Source organism: Callithrix jacchus, chromosome 1 (genome assembly GCF_049354715.1).
Source record: "Callithrix jacchus isolate 240 chromosome 1, calJac240_pri, whole genome shotgun sequence".
Lineage (NCBI taxonomy): Eukaryota > Metazoa > Chordata > Mammalia > Primates > Cebidae > Callithrix > Callithrix jacchus.
The window spans coordinates 44629983-44637267 of NC_133502.1; the positions used below are offsets into that span (position 1 = coordinate 44629983).

Here is a 7285-nt window from a genome sequence, read left to right on the forward strand (position 1 = left end):
TTAGATAATAGCCAATTGGGTCAAGATCTTATCCTCAGGTGCCTCTGTATACCAAGTCTATAGCAACAAGAACTAAGCAATTTTAACTTCTGAAGACAGAAAGCGAATCACCTCTATGTGCAGAGGGTGCAAGTCTGCTCTGACTACCACATCTTGTCACACTAAAAGGATTCAATCAGTTTTATGCCCTATGTTTTCAGGTGCAGTCATTTCAAATCCTTGCCTACAAATTGACACCTAGCTTTTTCTTTATAAGAAAATATTTCAGAAAAACAAAATGTGAGATACCCAGCATTGCCAAATTTTAAGTTTTTTTGTTTGCTTCTAATCTTTGTTTGAAAAAAATATTATAAATTTAATAAGAATCCTGAATTATTCCAAACCAAATTTCATTTATATTTATGTTTCCCCAAATAGAACCATTTCCCTGAGTTGGATTTTCTTTTATATTCTTACAACTGCTATTAGAAAATACCTTAAATTGGATAATTTTATAAACAACAGAAAATTATTTCTTATTGTTCTAGAGGCTGGGAAGTCCAAAATCAAGACTCCAGCATATTTGGTGTCTGGTGAGGACTGGTTTCCGACACATGGTGGCTTCTATGTGCCCTCACATGGCAAAAGGGGCAAAGGAGTTGCTTACAGCCCCTTTTGTAAGAGTACTAATCCCACCCATGAGGGTAGAGCTCTCATCACTTAATAACTTTTCCAAGACCCAAACTCCTAATACTGTTACATTGGATATTAATTTTGGAGGAACATCAGCATTCAGACCAAAGCAGTATTTATTTCTTGTGTGCAAATTGTATACCTTTTTAATGCATGAATAATTTTATAAATAATATTTGCATATTTACTATTGTGTATGTATAAAACCCTATATTTATTCTAATGTTTCTTTTTTCACTCATTATTTTGCTTTTGATATTGTTCCATATTGATATATGTGGTTTTTATTCATTTACTTTAACAGTAATATAACATTTAGCTTGATGAATACTTTATACTATTTTTTAAATGTTCCTTCTGATTAGCATTGCTTCACATTCTCAGAACATTGTATATTTTTACACTTCTTAAATTTTGCCAAACTGAAGACTATAAAATAGTATTTTGTAAGGCTTCAACTTTAATTTGTTAATTACCACTGATATCAAGAGACTTGTCTTGTATTCTTGGCCATTAGATTTCTTACTCTTTGACTCTATTTTTTGCTACTAATTTACATGTATATTCACTGGTTTTTAAAAATTTTTTACTCTGGTTACTAATTTTTGCAAATATATTTGCACAGTCTGTACTTATCTTTCACTTTGCAATGTTATTTATTTTTTAGATTTTTTTAAAGTTTAATATATATGAATTTATCAATCTATTTATTGATTTATATTGTTTAATGATTGTTCAGTTTCTACTATGTTCCATACACACCATGGAGGATAAAGCAATCCTCTCTGGCCACTGAGCACTGTTGCGTGTCTTTAATGTATAGACAAAAACACAAGTTCTGGATTGCTCTTTCTTTGGGGTTGTCTTTGCAACATATAACTTTAAAGGACGAGATAGTGTCTCCCTCTAGACAAAATGTAGGCTTGCTTATCATTCACTATAGAAAAGACAAATTTTCTAAGCTCAATGTTTTTTAGCGTCAGTACAAAATCACTGTTTAGAGGATATACCTGGGTCCATATGACATCACTCCATAGAACTTGGGGGTAAGAGGAATCAGATATAAAAAAAATGCTCATGTTCTAGATGTATGCATTGCTATGAGTAATAAGTTAGACTCAAACTCAAGAGTCTTGTATCGATCCAAGATGGCTGATTGCTAGCAGTTCGGGATTGTAGCTCCCAGTGAAAGCACAGAGAATGAGAGGATACCACACTTTCAGACAAATTTTCATCACTCACCGACCAGTAGATTCCCAGTGGAGGGGCCCCCTGGGTCGCCAGCACGAGTCTTGTGGCCGGTGCAGCAGTTTTGCTGGCGCCTCAGTGCGACAGCTCTTCATGCAGAGTGAACGGGAGGAGATTCCTGGGCAGAAGAGCACCATCAGTCTTATCACTGCTGTTTTGGCCGGCGCAGTGGGTTGCTTGGATTCCAGCACTGGGAATCAATAAACTGGGCGTCCAATCAGAAACCCAACTAGAAATGTGGTAATTGTAAAGATGATAGGTGGATAAATTTATAACAAATGGAAGAAACCAGCCTAAAAAGACTGAGAATACCCAAAATCAGAACCCCTCTCCCTCTACAGGGGATTACAGTTCCTCATCAGCAATGGAACAAGCCCTGATGGAAAAGGACTGTGTGCCATTATCAGAAGTAGGCTTCAGAAGGTGGATGATAAGAAAATTCTGGGAGTTATAAGAACATGTTCTAACCCAATGTAAAGAAACTAAGAACTTTGAAAAAAGGTTTGATGAAATGCTAACAAGAATAGACAATATAGAGAGGAATATAAATGAACTAACAGAGTTGAAAAACACAACACAAAAGCTTAACAAAATATGCACAAGTTTGAATAGCCAAATTGATCAAGCAGAAGAAAGGATATCAGAGGTCAAAGACCTGCCTAATGAAATAAAACGAGAAGACAAGAATAGAGAACAAAGGACAAAAATGAATGAGCAAAGTCTTCAAGAAATATGAGACTATATGAAAAGACCTAATTTATGTTTGATAGGTGTACCTGAATATGACGAAGAGAATGAATCCAAGCTGGAAAACACTCTTCAGGATATTATTCAGGAAAACTTTCTGAATCTAGCAAAACAGCACTATATTCAACCCCAGGTAATACAGAGAACACCACAAAGATATTCCTCAAGAAGAGCGACCCCAAGGCACATAATCGTTAGATTCACCAGGGTTGAAATGAAGGAGAAAATACTAAGGGCAGCCAGAGAGAAAGGTCAGGTTACCCACAAAGTGAAGCCTATTAGACTTACAGCAGATCTCTCAGCAGAAACCCTACAAGCCAGAAGAGAGTGGGGGCCAATATTCAACATCCTTAAAGGACAAAACTTTCAGCCCAGAATCTCATATCCTGCCAAACTAAGCTTCACAATTGAAGGAAAAATAAAATCTTTTATGAACAAGCAAGTACTCATAGATTTTATTACCACCAGAAGGTCTTCACTAGACCTTCTGAAAGAAGCATTATACATAGAAAGGAACAAACAGCATTAGCCTGTCTAAAAATATACCAAAAAGTAAAGAGCATCAACATAAAGAAAAATTTACATCAACAAATGGATAAAATAGCCAGTTAACATCAAATAGCAGTAACCCTAAATTTAAGTCAACTAAATCCCCCAATCAAAAGATACAGCCAAAACCTAATGATATACTACATCCAGACCCATTTCACATCCAAAAATACAAAAAGACTTAAAACAAAGGGATGGAGAAAAATTTACCAACCAAATGGAGAGCAAAAACAAATAAATAAATAAATAAAAAGCAGGAGTTGCAATTCTTGCATCTGATAAAATAGATTTCAAAGCAACAAAGATATAGTGGTAAAAGGATCAATGCAACAATAAGAGCTAATGATCCTAACACCCAGATACATAAGACTCATAAAGAGATTTAGACCTAACGAGACAGAAAAATAATAAGGATATCCAGGACTTGAACTCAGATCCGGAACAAGTAAATTCAATAAATATTTATAGAGCTCTCCATTTTAAATACACAAAATATACATTCTCCACCTTAAACACACAAAATATTGATCTGCCATTATTAATACCCAATTTTAGAATAAAGCTAAATTCCCATTTTCTCTCCCTCTTTTTCTTCCTCTTTCTTCCTCTCCTTCACTACTTTTTTTCTTTCTTTCTTAAAAAAACAAAAAAAAGAGTCTTGTGTCTTCTGCCCTGAGTTTATTTGTTATCTTGTAAGAGGCACTAAATTACAGACTGTTACAGGTTTTGGTGCTTAGAAATATTGTAGTACAAAAGAGACAAAGAGTCCTTTCACCATGGAGCTTGAATTCTAATAGTGAGAAAGAGATAACAAACAGCAACAAAAAAGGAAATTTTGTAATATGTAAGAAGGAGTTAAGTGCTATGGAAAATATGAAGGAGACTAAAGATTGGTAGTGCTGGGACAAGCCATTATGACTAACCACTAGCCAAATTTCATTTAATTCTGGACACCATCTTGAAAATCAATGATAAGGAGGGAACTTAGTATGGTTTTCAACTACATTATCTAGTGTCTATTTGTATTAAATTCAGTGGTTCTTTTCTGGGAATAGAACTTTCAGAACATTTATCAATGTTAAATGTTAGAAGTTTCATTTCTACTAAATAATAAAGGATAAGTAATTTATAGTATTTATTCTAGAAACCAACTAGCAAAGTAACTCCTCTCTTGCATCAAAATATCTGAGTACCCTTCAAATGCTAAACTTTTACAAACCATCTGATTTAGACTTTTTGATCACAGAGAGACTATCACTGTTCACAGTGATCAAAGCATCTATCTCCATCACAATATTACTTGAGTATTTATTTTAGAGCCAGTCAACAGGTACGAATCCAGAGATTGGCAGTTTTGAATTAATTATAAATTGATGGGTTTAAGTAATATAAAGACATTGGGTATGGGCATATGTTACATATTTTCCTAAATTTCTGGATTTCATACTCTCTTCAATGTCTTTAAGAATTATGGGTCAGTATTTCGAGGGAGAATGGAGGTCCTTCAAAAGTTTTGACTAGCAACTACCACAGGGTCTTTTTTCTAAAGTCCTCCTGATATCACATTATTCCCCATCCATGTTTCCAAACTGGCATCAATGATTAATTTAAATTCTTTTGTGAGAACTGCAAAGCTAATATGTTAACATTGGCCCTATCCCTCCACCAAAGCTCCATTTTAACCTCTGTTGGACACACACCTTGCTGTCACAGTGGCATGGATTTGATGGAACATCTCTAACACTTCCTGTAGCTCCAAGTTATTTTTAATTCTATTAAGTTGGTGGAATATATCTTGTACAGAGGTTGAAGTATTTGTGCCAATATACTTTAAGTAATAATTATAATCTTTTTTCTCACAAGTATTCATCTTTTTGGAAAGTCATTTCACCAGCTTAAGTTCTCAAAAATCAAATCATCATTATACATAAGTATTTACAAATTTTTACTTTCACGGTTACTTCCCACTCTCACCCCCATAAGTCTGTGAAAGATAGCGAGTAACTTGGAAATGCCTAAGCAATTCTATTCAACTGGAAAAACAAATGAATAAACAACAAATAAATAAACAAAGAAAAATCACATACTCCTTACTCGAAAAAATGAAATTTGCTTTTATCTCATAGCTAGCTAATAACTCCTTAAATCTAATACAAAAAAGCCACAATTAGACCAGAGTTTACTCACTTTGGAGCAGGGAGTATCGTTCCATTTGTTCAAGCTCCTCTAATTCACATTCTTAATGTTCTCAAGTTTTTTACTTAACACAATCCAGTTTGCATATGAGTCAGAAATAATTTCATTAAATGCAAATTCTAACAGCCACCCAAATCCTGGCCTTCACACTAAATAGTGTCTTCTTCTCAGCTAAGATTACTATTAAGAGACCAACATTTTAATTCTGACTATACTGTTGATCAGTTATGTGACCAAGGGCACATTACATAACTTATTTCATTGACTATTTCCTTAGTCTTGAAGTAGATATATTATTTAGCCTTTATGTTGTTAGTGTTGCTTTTATATGCCTATGGTGTTTGATTTTGCATATAGTGTTTTAGTATGCAAATAATGCATGCATATTGAAAGTCTCTGAAAATGAAAAGGTGGATCAAGTCATTATATTATCTGTCTCCACAGACCATCATCATCTATATTATCTAAGCACAGTTAGAAATGAAGAAACTGGCCAGGTGCAGTGGCTCAAACCTGTAATCCCAGCACTTTGGGAGACTGACGCCGGTGGATCACAAGGTCAAGAGATCGAGACCATCCAGGTCAACATGGTGAAACCCCATCTCTACTAAAGATACAAAAAAATTAGCTGGGCATGGTGGCTCGTGCCTGTAATCCCAGCTACTCGGGAGGCTGAGGCAGGAGAATTGCCTGAACCCAGGAGGCGGAGGTTGCCGCAAGCCAAGATTGCGCCATTGCACTCCAGCCTGGGTAATGAGAGCAAAACTCCGTCTCAAAAAAAAAAAAAAAAAAAAATGAAGAAACTTTGTGAAGGGTACAGAATTGAAAGTGGACTGAGCAAAGCAATCTCAAGAACTTTTCTTCAAGCTATCAGAAAGGATGTGTTTTCTTTTATTTGGGGTTACTAGTTGGAAGAAAAATGTTAAGTGTAAGCCTGCAGGTGGTCATATTAGCCACTGCCCAGAGAGCTTGCCCAGAAAGGAAGCAATGAAGCTACCAGAAAGGAAAACAGAGTTAAGAAATGGAAAGAGAGAGGAGAGAGAAAAAGAACAATATTACAGATCTTTGAAGACATACTTTGAGTATTTTTTTCAGGCCAGATTCTTCTTTTGAACATACCAGTTACATTAATAGATCAATAAATTTACTTTAGTTAATTTTAGGTGTTGCTATTTTTATTTTATTTATTTATTTATTTATTTTTGATATGGAGTCTCGCTCTGTGCCCAGGCTGGAGTGCAGGTGCAATCTTGGCTCACTGTAAACTTCACCTATAAGGTTCAAGTGATTCTGGCACCTCAGCCTCCCTAGTAGCTGGGACTACCTGTGTGCACCACCACACTTGGCTATTTTTTGTATTTTTGGTAGAGACATGGTTTCACCATGCTGGCCCAGCTGGTCTTGAACTTCTGACCTCAGGTGATCTGCCCACCATGGCTTCCCAAAGGGCTGGGATTACATGTGTGAACCACCATGCCCAGCTTAGTTGCTGCTATCAAATTAGAATTGTTTTTTTTTTGTAAATTTTCCTTCTCAGAAGTTGAGTTAAAAAATCGATTTTGTTTATAAAATCTTTTTAAGAAAAAAAATCCTTATTCCTGAAGGGAGACATCAAAGTCTCCTGGACTTCCAGTGAGTTTAGTAAGGTATTCTCATACAGAATTAGAAGTTGCCTCACATATATCTATATTAAATATATGTGTATATACATACACGTTTATATTAAATAACATTTTAATATATTATAATATATTATAATATATTATAATAATATATTATATATGTGTATGTATATATACACACATATATAATATATGTATATATTATGTATATATATAGATATGTATATATATTATATATTAATATATATGTA

The 7285-nt window shown here is 34.7% G+C and overlaps 1 long non-coding RNA gene across 1 annotated transcript in view; it reads left to right on the forward strand.

The window, feature by feature from the left end:
• Nucleotides 1-7080, forward strand: part of LOC118152959 (uncharacterized) — a 328047-nt gene extending 320967 nt beyond the window's left edge. Inside the window, exon 10 of the long non-coding RNA XR_013525713.1 lies at nucleotides 5857-7080. This is a non-coding gene — a long non-coding RNA (uncharacterized LOC118152959). The remainder of the gene's footprint in view (nucleotides 1-5856) is intronic.
• Nucleotides 7081-7285: the final 205 nt, after the last annotated feature.